Source organism: Mustela nivalis, assembly GCF_964662115.1.
Source record: "Mustela nivalis genome assembly, chromosome: 1".
NCBI classification, from domain to species: domain Eukaryota; kingdom Metazoa; phylum Chordata; class Mammalia; order Carnivora; family Mustelidae; genus Mustela; species Mustela nivalis.
The window spans coordinates 140,460,698-140,478,589 of record NC_139020.1 but is presented as its reverse complement, the minus strand read 5'-3'; positions in this window follow the sequence as shown (position 1 = coordinate 140,478,589).

Genomic DNA, 17,892 nt, shown 5'->3' with positions numbered 1-17,892 from the left:
TTTAAGATCTACTTAGTCCAGCTTTCTTTTGATTGGTGTTTGCATGCTGCATCATTTTTCACTTTTAATTTGTGTATATCTTTATGTTTAAAGTGGATTTCCTATAGATGGCATATAGTGGGTCTTCATTGGTTATTCAGTTCGATGATTTGTCTTTTTATTATTCTGATTAGATTATTTATATTTGATGAAATTGATATGATTAAACTTAGATCAATCATTTCTTTCTTTTATTTTTTTTACTTCTTTTTAGAAAAGATTTTTATTCGTCAGAGAGAAAGAGAGGCAGGCAGAGGAAGAATCAGGCTCCCTGCCAATTGGGAAGCCCAACGCGGGTCTGGATCCCAGGATTCTGAAATCACGACCTGAGTTGAAGGTGCTTAACCTACTGAGCTACCCAGGAATCCCATCTTTTCTTTCTTACTCTTTGTAAAGTTTTTTCCGGCTAGATAAACACAACACCAGGCAAAGTGGGTGCAAGGCAAGATTTATTAAAAACACTCTCCAGCGAAGTTTCAGGGCTCAGGAGAAGGGGAGCCAGGAAAGTTGCGCCGGGAGGAGGTGGGCACCCTCAGGCGAGGTTCCGCTACTCTGGAAAGCAGAGTGGCGGAAGTCGCTCCCAAGGCAGGGAGGAGGGGGCTTTTAAGGAGTCTTGGGGAAAGCTCAGGGGTCTTTTGGCAAGTTTCCCTTATTTGGATATCCCGCCTGCTCATCGGGATCCCATTGGTCCACAGGAGCCCGGGGCGGGGGTCTCAGATTCCTGCTTGGGCCTTTGTTCTCTTGTCCGAGCTCAGGTCTTGTGGCAGGAACTTTCGCCATCTTTGGTAGCCCTTCCTGCCAGCCCAACACTCTTGATTTATGTTTATTCGTTTCCTTTTTTGCCTTTATTTAGAATGCTTGAATAATTTTTGGTATTCCATTTTAGTTTACCTTTTGACATTTTAGCTCTTTGTATGTGCATTTTTTTCAAGATGCCATATACATACCTAAGCTTTCAGAGTCCACTGAGAGTTAGTGTTATACCACTTCAAGTAATATAGAGACATGCTGCAACCACATAGGTCCGTGTAGCACTCTGCTCTTGACCTTGATGTCACCACTGTCACATGGGTCATAACTATGTGCATTGAAAACCCCATCAGACAGTGTTATGATTTTAATGTTCAAGTCCTATATGTTTTATAATTTATGTTTTTGTGTTACCATTACCAGATATTTACCATTTCTGTTGCTTTTCCTTCATTCCAGGAGAGCAGATTTCCCTTTGATGTCCTTTCCTTTCAGCCTGAAGAATTTGTTGAGCTCTTCTTCTAAGTAGTTAATCCTCTCAGTTTCTTCATCTGAGATTGTCTTTATTGTTACAGTTCTTCCTGAAAGTTATTTTCATTGGATATGGATTGTTGAGTTGGAAGTTCTTTTCTTTTAGCACTTTGAAAATATTATTTTGCAGTCTTCTTGTCTCCATATTTTCTTTTTTCCTTTTTTTAAAATTTAAATTCAATTTAGTTCGCATTTAGTGTATTACTGGTTTCAGGAGCAGAATTTAGTGATTCATCAGTTGCATATAGCACCCAGTGCTCATTACCTCACATGCCCTCTTTAATGCCCATCACCCAGTTATCTCATCTCCCCACCCCCTGCCTCTTCAACAACCCTCAGTTTGTTTTCTATGGTTAAAAGTCTCTTACGCTTTGTCTCTCTCTCTGATTTCATCTTGTTTTATTCCCTTCCTGTATGCTCCCTGTTTTGTTTCTTAAATTCCACATAGGAGTGAAATCATATAGTATTTGTCTTTCTCTGACTGACTTACTTTGTTTAGCTTTATACTTTCTAAATCTATCCATGTTGTTGCAAATGGCAAATTTGCAACAACAAATATCTCTTTGATAGCTGAGTCATTTTCATATATCTATCTCTCTGTATATATATATATACCACTTCTCTATCCATTCATCTGTCGGTGGACATCGGGGCTTTTTCATTATTTTCTAATAAGAAACCCAAAGTCACTTAAATCACTGTTCATCTGTATGTAATGTCATTTTTCTGCAGATGCCTTCACATTTTTTTTCTTTATCTTTGTTATGCATTTTAAAGCAGTTTGATTATGATTTGTCTATCTAATTGTTTTGCTTGAATCTCTCATATTTTGGATCCCACATGTCTTGAATCTGTACATTTATATCTTTTACAAAATGTGGAAAGTTTTCAGACATTATCTTTTCCAATATTTTCTTTCCTCCATCTCATTTTCTTTCCTGAGATTCCATTGACTAATGTGAAGGATATTTTGGTATTGTCTCCTTGGTCTCTGAGGTTCTGTTTCCTTTTCTTTTTTAAATTTCCTTGTTTTTTACATTACATAATTTTATTTTTCTACTTTAGGTTTCCTTAACTCCCTTCTTTCACTTTCTTAAGTGCGCCCAGCGAGTTTTAAAATTTTTTGGATATTTTCTTTTTTAGTTCTAAAATCTTAGTTTTTTTTTTTTTTTTATTCCTATTTCTCAGCTAAGAACTTACATACTTCTGTTCACTTCAGGTACATTTTCCTTTATCTCATGCAGCATAGTTGTGACAGTTGTTTTCATAATAGTTCTAGTGTCTGGGTCTTCTAAGGGCTAATTTCTGTTTAGAGTGTGTGTGCGTGTGTATGTGCACACATGTGTTATTGTACATCGAGTAACTTTAGATGGTAACCTGAACATTTTAACTGTTAGGATGTTTAGACTCTGGGTCTGGTTATAATCTTCTGGAGAATGTTGATGCTTTTGATTTAGTGGGCAGTCAACTGGGCTAGAATCAAACTGGAAGCTCTGGCTTGCCTTCTGTGGGGGGAAAGGGGGTGGCAGCTCAGATTCCAGGTCTGATCCCTAGGCTGTGCCATGCTGGTCTGTGTCTGACCTACACCTGTGCTGCCCAACCTTGAGCCTCAGGATGAGCAGGTTCACACACAGAATTAAGAATTACTTCCTGTGGCATTCTCCATCATGGGATGTTCCTCTCCCTTTCTGGCTACCAAGCACCCTTTTCCCTGGTTTCTCTGACTCAAAATCCAAGGTTTCTCCTCAAGTATTAGCTGCCTGTGCTGCTGCCACCACCTCACAGCTCTGTATGAGAAGTTGTCAAAAGAAAAAAAGAAAACAGAGAAACTCACTGAAGCAGTCACTTCTCTAAATTATGACATCCATCCTTAATCCATCTGCTTTTATTTTTTTAGCATCCTTGGGTAGTTTTTTGTGTTTCATCCAGAGCTTTTCATTATAATCAGCAGAAGAGCTGGGCTGTAACAGCTCAACCCTTTGTGTTAGAACCAATAATTCTCAAGAATTCAGTTTTTATACCTTCTAACCAAAAGAAGCTGCATGTAATAATAATAATGATGATGATGATGGTAAAAACATCCCTTTACTGTTTTAGCAACTGAATTTTGGAGATTTGAAATAGACTAGAGAAGTTGTCCTACCTAGTTAGTGAGGGCATAGAATATAATGGAAACAAAACAAAACCAAACCAAACCATGCACTTTATCATTAGATCTGTGAAAGAACTATGGACCTGCCATTTATTAGAATTATTAATGACCTCTTTTGAGTGTCGTTTTTTCCCCCATAAACAAATGAAATCAATACTAAGTATTCTCTCCCCTACCCCCTACCCCTGTATTTGGAAATTCCACTGGCAGCTGAGAGCAGGCATGGGGTTGACTTTATGAGTGCTGAAGAAGTGATTTCCAAGTCTTCCCAGAGAGACAGGACTGCTTGCTTCCAGGCCAGCGAGGCTTGACTGTCATTACTTAGCAACCTTGCTCTGATCCCACTCTGGAAGAAACTCTTCAGGTTGTTAGTTGACTCCAGGGATAGCTTGTCTATAGGGAAACAGTGTCCCGGTCATATTGATGTGAGCTCCCAGGCTGGCTGGCAATTGTAGTTTTCATCACATTTTCTCAAATTGGCATTCTGGCTCTCTACAGTTGTCTTCTAAGATTTGTCAGTTTGATTAAGCCTCCTAGAATTTGTGCAACTGGGGGATATTGACAAGATCCGAATTTGTGAGTTTCAGAGCCAGGCAAAAAATCTGCTTTGAAAGATAATGAATTTTCTAGAAAATGCACTTTTTGCAATTGGACGTCTTGGCCAGTTGGTACAAAGTATGGTATAAGATTATTCTAAATGTTTCATTTAGTATAAATATTGTTAAATATAATAGTTTGTGCTTATTTTAAATGCATTGGAAAAATACAATTAGCACAAGAATTCCCATTATTTCCTTTTTTAAAAAAAGATTTTATTTACTTATTTGAGCTGAAGCACATGAGAAGAGAGTATGTGCATGTGCACGAGATGGAGGAGAGGCAGAGGGACAGATTCTGTTCTGAGCATGAGCCTGTCTTGGACTTGATTTCAGGACCCTGAGATCATCACCTGAGCCAAAGTCAAGAGTCAGATGTTTAATCAACTGAGCCACTGAGGGTTCCCCCATTATTTCTGAATGGGGGAAAAAACCTCACTTTTTCTCCTTTTGTAGGGAAAAACCCAATCTTCCCCACTGTGTTTTTCTTTTCTGTGAGCCTGCTTTACTACAAACATAGCACACTTTGCTGCTGATACTTCTTGACACCAAATGTATGAAGGTTTGTCCCCACATCAAGCATTTCTCCATGCTATCCTAACTCAATTCCATACTATATTCCTGGAGACAGCATCAGATCCTACAGGTTAATGGCTAGTCTAACAGACTGCTCCCACCACACTTCAGATGCCAATTGCAAGCGTTAAGTCCCTAGCTTACCCATAATTTCTGTCTGGTTTGGTTACAAATCAGAGGTTCCCACAGTCTACTCCAAAGTTTGATGAATTTGCTAGAGCCATTCACAGAAAACAAGGAAACACTTATAGTTACCAGTTTTTGAAGGATATGATAAACAATACAGACAGCTGGACGAAAATATGGCTCGGGCAAGGTCTGAGAGGGTCCTGAGTACTGGAGCTTTTGTCCCTGGGGAGTTAGTGTGTGTCACCTCCCAGCTTGGTTCTGTTTGCCCACCTGGAAGTTTACGGAACCCCATACTATTAGGACCTCATAAAGGCTTCTTCATGTAGGGATGCTCAAATATCAATTTTATTTCTACCCCTGCCCTCTCTGGAGAATGGGAGGTGGGGCTAAAAGTTTGAGCTTCTAATTGTGGCTTAGTCTTTCTGGTAACTAGCCCCCATTCAGAAGCCCAACCAGAGTTGCTTTGATAGAATTAAAGATGCTCTTAGTGTTCTTATCACGTAGGGTTTATAAAGGTAACCTACCTTTTAGTTATTGGTGCATTTGAAATTGATTATAGTGTGAAGGATAAGGTAGAGATGTAAGTTTCTATGCCATACTTTCAAATGGCTAATGGCTTATATGGTATATCGAAAGTTTTTAGAGCCAGACAGGTGTGGACCTACCAGTCCTATTTGTGTAGTGGTGCTTCCAACTTTGGTTTTATCTTAGGCTGTGATCTCAGGGTCACAATCAAGGAGCCCCGAGTTGGGCTCCTTGGAGTCTGCTTGAGTTTCTCTCTCCCTCTCCCTCTTCCCCATCCCACTCACTCTCTTTCTTTCAAATAAATAAATAAATCTTTAAAAAAAATTACATATTGAAAACCCAATAGAAATACACAATGTACAGTGTCTCAGTCATATTTTTATGTTGATTAAATTTTAAAATAATATTTTAATATTTAAACATTAAAGGAAATCTAATGTTAAATAGATTATTACTATTTAGTAGTAATTAGTGATAAAATGCCACTAATAGTAAATAAAATATTTTGAAGAAAATCACCATGGCACTCAATATAGGAAGCATGATACAGGTCTCAGGGATCCGAAGTTTGAGTTTGGCCATAATGCAAAACATTCTCTCCTCTACCAGAATACCGAGTTCCTATTTCTGATTTAACTGATCAGATGGGCCCCTTTCTTTGTTCTTTAAGCACAGATTTTAGACTCCACATTTGGTTTCACATCCTTTAAGACCACAGAGATTCACTGGCTGTGTCCACTCCCTGATATTTGTTTTCCCTATTTGGGAGTGCAACCATCATTTCCCAGAAATCGTACTTAGGCTCTCACTTCATTTGGGTGACTGCAGTTTATTGTTATCCTTGTTAAATAAAAAACCGTGTTGTATTTCAAAGTGTTGTTTCCCTCATTAGACCTTGGTGGTAAATTTGCTTTTTTTTTTTTTTTTTTTTGCATTTGTTTCCTTCTATATCCTTTTCTCCAACCGTCATACATTTTTCAGTGGCTGGACACCTAATGAGACAGAGTCAGAAGATGTCTCCAAGCAATCCGACTTCCTAGATTGTGACAAGCCTGGTTTGGATTTTCAATTAAAAGAAAGTTGAAAAGAGAAAGAAGAAAGCAGGCAAGTAATTAAGCAGCAACAGGGTCTTGGCAGAAGTTAAGTGATTATTTAATGAAACAGTTTGAAGCAGGGAGACCTGACTCCCTCTAGCTCCTTCTTCCTGTAAAAACCCAGGTGGCTGCTTCCTACTTTCTTTGTCATGCTCCGACAAAAAGGCACAGGTGGATTTTAGGACTTGGAGAAAGTGGAAAATTGTGTGTGATAAACATTTTGCAGTGAGTTATCAGCTGCAGGAAAGCTCTGCCATTGAGATGCCTGCTGGGAAGGGGCTTGGCTTTGGGGAGTCCCAGCACTCCCAAGGAGGGTGTATAAAAGACCAATTCTCTTTAAGAAGCAGCCTGGTGTGACATCGGGGTTTCAAGGTGCAATTCATCCCAGAGCTAGGCAGGTTGAAATGACTGAGGAAGGAATTTGGAATTTCAGAGTTTCATGTTTAATCTTTCTCTTTTTAGCCACAATCCAAAACACATTATGATACCCTCTGGCCATCTGCTGGCTAGATTTCACATCTGAGCTACCAGTTTAATTTGCAAACTCTGGATTCAATCATGTGAATAGGGGACATTTACAAAGAGACAGAGGAATGGCAGTCAGAGCCTCTGTGCCATTGGGTACCAATGATTTAGTATCTCAGCCTCCCCACCAGGAGTACCCTCTGTGTGGCCATTCTTACTCAATGCCAAGTATTCATGTCATAGAAAATGTCCTTTCTGTTCTGTGCATCTGGGCTTAACAATATTAACTTGAGGCCCACGGGAGGAAGCAAGTGGGGGTCCTTATGTGTCTTCACCTGTAGGGTTTCTCATTACTGATGCTTATGTATGTGTAGTGCTTTGTAGTGTGTGTTTGTGTGTGCACAAATACAGCAGGATCCCTCAGAGGAAACAAAACATGTTTGGATAATGCAGGGGAGTAATGGAAAGGACTGAAGGATGTGGTAAGAGTGGTTCAAAGTGATCTCAGTTTTCCAAAAGGAAGCCTGGATATGCTAATATGGGAGGGTATCCTGAGCTTGGAGTAGGTGCTTGGTAAATGTGTAGTGTCCTTGAGGAGTGCTATGGAGTTCAGAAGCAGCAATGTGGGTCTGAAAGCAGGGGCACATATCAAAAAAAAGAGAGAAATATTGACAAGGAAGGGTATTTGCAGGGGGACAAAAATAGTATCTTCCCTGGGAAGGGATAAAACTAACTGAAAAATCAGGTGACTGGGTCCTAGGGGAAAAAGGAGTATTGGAAGGGATGTCTGTGAATAATGGGACGCTCTTGGGTCTGCTCACCTCCAGGACACTGTGAAGACAGTGGTCAATTCTTTTGAGATTCCACCCTCTGAAGGAGGCTTCTCCTTCGAGGTTTGTCTCTAGTTATTGCAAAGACTAGGCAGAGCTGTGACTGCATATGTCCATTGAATATTCTGGTTATGGCAGGGCTGCTGCACGTCGAGATTGACATGTGTAAGATGAGCCATATGCGCACAGTCATAATAAAAACTATCATTTCTTCGGTGTTCTTGACAATGTAACAAGGAATTTAGTACCGTGATTTCAATTAATGAAATCTTTCCATACATTTAAGGGAAGACATTATTTTCCTCACTTTGAAGATGAAAAAGGTGAATTGGAGAAATTAACTTACTAGTTAACCAAAAGTTACACAACCTATAAATGGCAGAGCCAAGCTTTAAGTTCTGCTTTGTTAGATTCCAAAGGCACTGTGTAATGAATGCTTTTTTATTGTGCTGCCCTAGCCACAGGGCTGTAAGGGTGGGGCAAAGCCAGAAATAGAAGAAGATTTTCAGTCAATGAAGAGGAGGAGTTGAGAGAGAAAAAGATCATCTGAGCCTAGGAGTCCAGGAAAGCCCCGTAGGGTGTGTGCTGCTGGGCCAGCAGGGAGCTGGCTAAGCAATAGGTGAGACTGTTCAAGGGCAGAATGACTTCAGTTAACCTGTGCCAATCATTCAGGAAAAAGTCAGTAGCTGCGAGATAAAGAAAGAAGTACAAGAAATAAAGATGTAGAAGGACTGCAATAAATAAGATACAGGGTTCCTGGTTCTCTTTGCTTTCTATTGTCTGTGGGGGAGGATAATCATTTTTCCCTCTACCATTCTAGATTCTTCACAGAGAACCCCTTGTAATGAAAGGCAGAACAGAATAAAGACAAAAGTTTAATAACATGTATACTTACTGTATACATGGGAGAGACACAGAAAAACTGAGGAGCTCCCCCAAATACTCCAAGCCACCTCTTCAGGACCATCTTCAGTTAAAGACAGCAGAAGATTCTGAGTTGGTGAGGAGGCCACTCATGAAAGTTTACAAAAAAGCACAGGAAACAACACAGGAAACACACAGTGGGATTGTTATGCAGGTTTAAGTTATTCCCTTTTCCACTGATATCAGTTCTAGAGATTTGGAGTCACTTTTCTCTTCCTGGTACAGATTGGAAGACACTTTTACAAGTAGAGATTTCCCTTATGCATGTAAATATCTCTTCCAAAAGGATAACTTCTACCCATTTCTCAGAGCTTCATCTGTGTCTACTCTTTCTTAAAAATAACTGATTTGACGGGGCGCCTGGGTGGCTCAGTGGGTTAAGCCTCTGCCTTCGGCTCAGGTCATGATCCCAGGGGCCTGGGATCGAGTCCCGCATTGGGCTCTCTGCTCAGCAGGGAGCCTGCTTCTCCTCATCTCTCTCTCTGTCTGTCTCTCTGCCTATTTGTGATCTCTCTCTCTGTCAAAAAAAAAAAAAAAAAAAACTGATTTGAAATAATGAGTGTGCCAGAGAGACATACTTTGAGGTGGCATACTCTGCTCCCCTTCATTTTACCTTCTTCTCTTTCTTGTTCTTCCTGTCTTATTCCCAGCTCCATGAGTTTGACTAGCTGATAAACCACACGTTGTGCAAAAATAGTTTGTAGAATATACTCTTCTCATGTTGAGAAGAACTTGAGCAAGGAGCACAAAAATTACAATGACCCACCAACCCCTCAATCTCAAGTTTTGGTGAAAATAAACGAATTGCTGCCTATGCCCCACTGTAAGGACAACTCCTCAACTGTCACTTCCTACCTTGTAAAACCTGACTAGGATCCAACTGGAGAAAGTCCTGGTCAACAGGTGCAGCCTGATGTGGATCAGATGAATTGGGCCTTTAATATTGGTTGAGTTACTTAAATCATTTTCTCTTAAAAATTACCTGTACCTCTGTGTTCCAGGTTATAGAAGGTCGCCTGTCTCTTCTGCTCTCTTCCTTCCTCAGAATAAACACATTCCTAATTCTCACTTCTTAGGTGTTACTTGTTCTCTTGAGTTTTCCCCTTTTGGTTTCTTACAAACACTTCTAAACACTTGTGCTCTCAGTGAGCTTCCCTTTAGAAACAGCTCTCCTCCTTACTTCCTTCCTCACTACCATCCTTAGCCTTCACTCACTCCTGCCACTTCACCCCAGGTAGAGTTCTACCACATTTGTCACAGCTTGGGGGGGGAAAATATATATATATATACACACACACATACTCACACACATACATATATGTGTGTATATATATATGAAAATATATTGATATATATTGAATATGTATATAAAATATATATGTATATAAAAATATGCATATATAATACATATATACATATATACAGTTATATGTATATATACACATATATTTATACATATATAAATATATATTTGTGTGTGTATATATATATATATATATATATGATATATGGAGAGAGAGAGAGCACTTTCATCTTTCATTATCTTTTCTCATTATTCAACCTTGACTCCTCCAATTCACTATCAACCTTCTCCACACTGAGAAAATGTCTCTCTCTAAACATGCCGAAGCTTCTTGATCCTATAGAGTGTGGTTGATGTGCCTTCTGAAAATCTTCCTTTTTGGGTTCCTGCAGCTCTGTGTTATAGCCATTGTACCTTTCTGACTCCCCACTGATGAGTCTGAAAGGTACAATTGCCCTCCTCTTACCTCTCAGTTGGCATTCTGTCCTCAGCATTATCTTTTCCCTACATTCTTACTCTTAGTCACGTTATGTCCTTAACATTGAAACCTCAACAGCTGACTCAGTATTTCTATCCCTGTCTCTTCTCTTAATGCTACATTTCAAATAGATGAAACTTTGGCAATGTCTAAAACAGAACCTACCTTCTCCTCATTTTAGATCAGACATTTTCTTACTTCTGGTAGTCTTTGGCTCCTTTTCTAAATCTCTCTAGGTCAACAAAGCCACAGCAGTGGATGTCTCCTACAGCTCAAGTACTGTGCATGATGCTGAACAGGGATGGAAGTTTTGGTTTTCCCGAACGTCTGTATTAATCAACTCTTGCCATGTTCTCTCTGCCAGCACCCAAGTCAAGCCCTGTTTATCACATCCATGCTATCACAATAGTTCTCTAATTGGTTATCTGGTTTCTAAGATTGACATTTTCAAGCTATTTTGCATCCCACTAAAAGTTGCAACTCTCATAATATTCTACTTCCTAGATATTTTGCTAGTTAAAAAGCCAAATAATACAACCAGATTCCTTTCTGAACATTCCATTTATTCTCACCTCAAGCCCTTACCCACTTCCCAGTTGTCTCTGTGGTTCTTCCATTGTTACCAAAGTCATTTACTTGCTTTTCAAGCACATTTTAAATTCAGGCAATTTTTCTTTCCTAAAATATAACTTATAACCCTATTCCACCTCTTAAAGCCCTAGCCATGCTCTAAGACCCCTTTAAAATGTCAGCTACTTCACTAAGCCTTTATTTTTGCCTTGGGGTAGAGCAAGTCCTGCTCTTCTCTGAACATTTAAGATTAAAAGTATCAATTAAAGGACAACATTATTTCCTCCCCAACATTTGTAACTTACCAAAAAAAATTAAGTACTAGAAAAGTAAAATAAAAGTCCATAAAAACATTATTCCCCAAATTTTACTGTTGGATGCGTTCATGAGCATTGATCCTATGGAATACTGCAGTAAATCAAATATTCTCAGAGTTTTATGTAGTTACTCTCAAATCTTGTGTGTTGCTCACCACGGAGAGGTGATGAACACTTTCTAGATTGGCCTGTGTCTGCAGACCACATTGCAGGTAAGTAGTGCTTTAGATTAGCATACTCTGCCATTCATATGTCATTAACCAATTTATATTGAATTATATGTATGCTTGCTTTACATTACCTACTGGATAAATCATTGAAAATGACACTGAGTGAGTCTCAAGCATACCCAGTACACTGTCTTGCAACAAATATTTATGGAGTAATAATTAACTGAATAAATGAAATACTACAGATACACCTACACTCACCAACATTAATACACACACCTACACTAATCCAGACCTAAATAATTCCCAGAATTTAATTTAGATGAACAAATGACCTTGCATCAATCCCCTGGAGGCATTTTGGATCAGGACACTAACTGTGAACTACATTATAAATTTATCTTTTCTTCTGGTTCTCTTTTTCTTCTCTTCTCTGTTGTCTAAATTAGGTTCTTGACCTTCCTTTATCACCACTATTCACAGCCACTGCTAGTAATCATGTTTTTATTAAAAAAGCAAATTCTGATAAATGAAATCTGATTTCTATTAAAACTGGCTAGTAGGTATTGATATGAAAGAAGAAATGGTCTTTGTCTAGCCTTAAACATCTTATATTTGGCTTTTATTATTTCTTCCTTATAATTTTTAATTCAGTTCTATTGTAAATTTACTGAATGATGTTCTTGCATATTCTAAACAAATGCTGACTTTTCATAAAACATATCTTGTAGTATAAAGAAAGTGATTGAAAATTAGATGAACTGCTCATATACCTTTCTTCAATGTTGCTTTAAATTAGAAAGGAATGCAATTAAGCAACTCTCAGCAGGACAGGTGGTATTAAATCTAGTTTAAAAATGTAGGCAGGGCAGGAAAAATTGTTGATCAACTTCTGTCTCAAGAAGACTTCAAAATGAAAAAAATTTAACCCGTGTTTATACACTTCCCCAGACATTTCAATTATTCAAGACTAAACAGAACTTTTGATTTAGTTGACACCTCAGCTAGAGAAGAAAAGAAACCACAAGTTCTAGAAAGCGTAACGATAGAGGCCTTTTTACTCCGGGCAGGTATATACTTGCTAATGGAGAAAATCATGCCCCCTCTAAAAGGGCTTATACTGGAGTGTGTCTGAAAAACAACAGCAAACAAACATGTTTGTCCTGGGATGATACTTCTACCTTAGGGATTTTGTGCCAAAGGGACTCTTAGGTTCAGTTGGCATTGGTAGGAATATTGAAAAAAAATAGTTTGGGAATAAAAAGAAAGGACTTCCCTAATTATTTTTCCTTTTAAATAGACTTTATTTTTTAAGAATGGCTTTAGGTTCATAGCATGGCTGAGAAGAAAGTACAGAGGTTCTCTTACACCCTCAACCCTATACATGTAAGCCTCCCCCACTGTCAACATCCCAACATTTGTTAGTCAATAAACCTATATTACAGCATTATCACAACTCCCCAAAGTCCAAAATCCTCTAAAAATTCTGTGTTCTTCTTATCCACCCCACCTCCCTCCTTAACCCTTAGCAATGATTGAACTTTTTATTGTTTCTATAATTGTGCCATTTCTAGAATTCCTTTTCAGGAAAAAGTATGTAAGTTTTTTCAGATGGGCTTCTTCTCCTTAGTAATATCCATTTAAGGATCCCCAGGACTTTTCATGCCTTGATATTTCACTTCTTTTAACATTGGACACTGTTTCATTGTCTGAATGTACCATAGTTTATTTATTCATTCATCAATTGAAGGATATTGTGGTTGCTTCCAAATTTTGGCAGTTATGAGTAAAGTTGCTATAAACATCCATGTGTAGGTTTTTGTGTGGACATGTTTTTGATGCCTTTGGGTGACTACCAGAAACATGATGCTGGTTTGGATGGTAAAACATGCTTTGTTTTGTAAGAAACTGTCAAAATGTTACCCAGAGTGGCTATACCATTTTGTATTTCCACCAGCAATGATTGAGAGTACCTGTCCCTTCACACCCTTGCCAGGATTCAGTATTGTTAGTGGTTCTGACTTTGGCCATTCTAATAGATGTATAAGTGGTATCTCATTGTTTTAGTTTGCACTTTCCTATTGATATACGATGTGGAACATCTTTTCATATGGGGCTTTTCTTCATGAAAGGAAGTGGGGTTTTCATTTTCATGTGTCCAAATAGGCTTATGGAGTCTAAAAGTGGTGAAGGGTGGGGCGCCTGGGTGGCTCAGTTGGTTAGGCATGGTTAGGTCATGATCCCTGGGGTCCTGGAATCGGGTCCCGCATAGGGCTCCCTGCTCTGCGGGGGCAGGGGGTATGAGGTGGAGATTGCTCTTCCCTCTCCATCTGCTGCTCCCCCTACTTGTGTTTTCTCTCTCTTACAGATAGCAAGTTGGAAGTGTGACCAAAAAATCTTGAGTAAAAGAAAAGGGGAGGTCCCAACTGGGAATATAAACTAGTAAAGTTTTACAGAATAAAATGAAACATTGTAAAGTCTTTTTTTAAAGGTAGAACAATTTTACACTAGAAATCCTTGATATAAAAAGAGTGTACCACAAGAAGAAAGTAAGAGTCTAAGGAATGATGTTAAAATGGAAATAATGATGCTATTTCCAATATTATGCAGTGAAAAATGTCAAGTGACAGATGGCTTAGTTTTGTCTGAGGTAGAGTGGAAACCTTGTGTCTTTTAGATTCAGAAAGATCTAGACTCAAAACCAGCTGCTATTCCTCCTGGTTATGGGAACTTGGCCTCTTTATTTTAGTTTCCTCATCTGAAAAATGAATTTAATAAGATCTATTCCCACCACTGGGAAGAAGATACTTCATGTAATCAATACACTTGGTTGCCTGACAGTAAGTGTTGGTATTAGAATTGAGTCAAGCGGGTATTAAATGATACTAGGGTTGATGTTAGTGTTCATATTATGGACATTCACTTTTCTCAACCAATTGTCTAAAAATTTCTAGAAAATGTAAAAATACGTATTTATCTGTATCATCCCAGAAGGATTACAGGCCCAGATTGAAGCCTGATATACTGATTCATACTAAATAGGGAGTCAACAATACCCGATTAAAGCATAATTCTACAAAGGTGAGATCAAAGTTGTATAAAATTCTGATAGACATATATCCCCAATATAGAGATCTAAAAAACACAAAGGAAAGGGGTTATTCAGTTATTGTTATGTTTTCATGAATATTAGTGCAGATAGCAAAAAAGACTGGATAATTTTACTGTTTAGAATAAAGAGAAACAACTGACTGAGACATGTCCATATGTTTAATTCATTGACTATCTCTTTCTTCATTAACCTGGCAAACGAAAATAATTTTTAATACATCTAATTTTAGTTAGTCTATCACTTAATAGATATTTTCCAGATAAATATTTGCCAACTGCTAAACATTATTTTGTCTATCATCGCCAAAGTTCGACAGCTTAAATGATCAACATGGTTTCCAAATATGCTCTTATCTCCATTGTTTATACAGAGTGATTTAAAAATCCACCAAATATAATTATGAAAATTGATATAAATCTAAAACTAAAAGTGTGCTCATTATATTTTGTGTGTGTGTGAGTGTGTGTTTGTGTTGAGCTATCCCTGACATATAAGAATTAAATCATGCACAATGTATTCCATAAAGTCCATCATTTTTCCGAGGCAGAAAATACTGCATTATATACAGAAAATCGTAACACCAGAAGATATTGTGTTTCCAGTCATTGGTTTTTTTGAAATCCAGTCATGGTTTTTTTTTTTTTTTTTTTTTTTTTTTTTTTTTTTTTGTGGAGATGGTGCATGGCTTCAAGCAGAGAGGGGTTGGGAACAGCTTATGTGCATGGTTTATAAATTCTGGGGCTTCTCTCATGTTCCTGAGAGATCCCCATCCTTGGTAAAAGAACATGGGGGTAATCAGGCTTCAGGCTCCTCCCTGAAATTCTCTGAGGTTTCCACAATCTCTGGAGAGTTTATCATTATTCACTTTCTTTTAGCTTCCATTTTGAACACCACAATCATTTACCTTGAGGATGTAAGGTATATTTATTTTTTTGACCTTGATGAATGTGAATTACAAATAATCTTCTGAAATGAAACAGTTGTATAATTTGGGAACTATTTATACAGTCTCAGTCAGATAGTAAACATCAGCCATAAGACACATACTTTACACAGTGGTAAAAACATCAACAAGGCACCCAGGACATCCTGTACAGGAATAACTCCATAAAATGGGAAATATCTATTCACCTCGTAGGCAGAAGTTGGACATTAGCAATGATACACATGCTTTTGACTGTGGTAAAAGTTTTATGAGAAGAAAAAATTACTGTACATTGAAAAAATAGGGTTCTTTTTTCTTTGGGAAATTAATTCAATTTTGACTGAGATTCTCATCCCATTTCTAGAAGTTATTTTTGGCACTGGCCTTCAACAAGGGCATATCATGGTCAATTATTTAGCAGTTCCAGAATTAGACCATCGTTCAATTCTTTTATCAACTTTTGTGCAACTCATCTTCACTCTTGAGATATCATTTCCAGTGCTCACAGTGGAAATTGATATATCTTCTTTCTTGAAAAGATGCTCATTTAAAAGAAAACATGAAAATTCTTTGCAATCTTATGGTAGCCTTGGGTCTCTAAAATAGTGTCTCAGGAGAGAATAATGTAGAAATTTGAAAATGTGTTGAATTTTCATTTCCCTTGTGTTTAAGAGTAACATAGGGGATTATATATGTACATATGTATTTGAATGAGAGCTAGAACAATAAACCCACTGTAAATGGGAATTATTATTATTTTGTTGTCTGTACACTTTGGTTACTTGTACTCCACCCTCCTCCACCTTACCCCCCCATCCCCCCACAAAGTGCTATAGTTGCATGGACTAGATGTGGAATTCTTTGAGATTAATTATCTTGAACTTTTTTGATGTCTTTTCTAGACTTATAAGGATATGACACAAAACATTACACATGGGAAATGGGGAAGAGGATTCTATGTACTAAAAGGTTATTCTCAGTCTTTGTCTTAACGTTTGACTAAGCTGCACACCTTACATGACTTTCCATATTAGATCACAATGTACATTTCTCCATTTGCAGTAGAGAAAATGGAATCAATATATCTGTGCCTCATTTTCCTTAATGGTGAAGCAGCAATTATTGTCTACTCTATCATAGGAAACAATTCATGCTGACTTAAAGAGATAATTGAGAAATAAATGATGATTTTGAAGCACATAATACTTGATTACTGAGAGCATAAGAACAGACAAATTAAGAAATATTTTCAAGACCATTACACATTTCTCATTTGTTCCAACAAAATTGAAGTTTGGTAGAGAAAAATTCTAGAAAAGCGCCAAACTGAAAATCAACAAAAATTCCCAAATTCAAGACTCAAGAAGCCAATAATCTGTAGGCAAATCAACCACAATGAACTATAACAGTTGGAACAACTTGAAGGCAAGTGAAAGAGAATGAAAGGACAAGTTTCCTAAAATTTGGCAATGACAGCAAACCACACCCAGTTTTTATTGTTGTGGTTGTTGTATTTTAAGATTTATTTATTTATTTGACAGAGAGAGAGACAGAGAGCACAAGCAGAGGGAGCAGCAGAAGGGGAAGGAGAAGCAGAATCCCCGCTGAGCAGGGAGCCTGATGCCTAATGGGTCCCAGAGACCCTGGGGTCATGACTTAAGTGGAAGGCAGATGCTTAACTGATTGAGCCACCCAGGCACCCCCACATCTGTTTAGACCCAACATAGTTTTATTATTAAAGTGGCTCTCTGTTTCAATTGACTTCTATAACTCAATGACGAAGTGTTGGAACTCAGAGTTATTCAATGTGTTTTACACTTTTATTATGATTCCCCCCTTAATTTAGATAAACTATAGTTTGTACAGAACACTTTTTATTATTTTAAAATACTTCAGGAGGCAGCCAAATATTCTGTATACACTTTAGTAACATTATTAGTGTTGTCATTTCCCTCATGAGAAATTCTACTCCAGGAAGGGTGCTAGTATCAGAAAATGCACACTTAGGAGTTCCACTATCCTTATTTCTGATCAACAACCAAGAGCATTGCTAACTAACATAGGGGTTTCCACTGGTGAACTTACTGACTTACTCATTGGTGTAATGTGTCTTATGAATTAGCCTTCATTGGTGAAATTGAAGCTATTCATGATAAATGGATTGGATTAAATTAGACATTTAACAGAGTCCCTATATTATATGATTTGGGCATAAAAATTGAGACATGGTCTTTATACTATTTTTCTTTCCACCTGCTCTTCCTATCTCTTTCTCTCTTTTCTCTTTCTGTTCTCTTCTCTCTCTCAATTTCACTGAATTTCCAGTTAGTTTAAGAATATCTTAAGATATAAAAGTCTTCAAAAAATGTAAAATGCATGTTTGGAGTAAATTTTTCTGTAAATTTT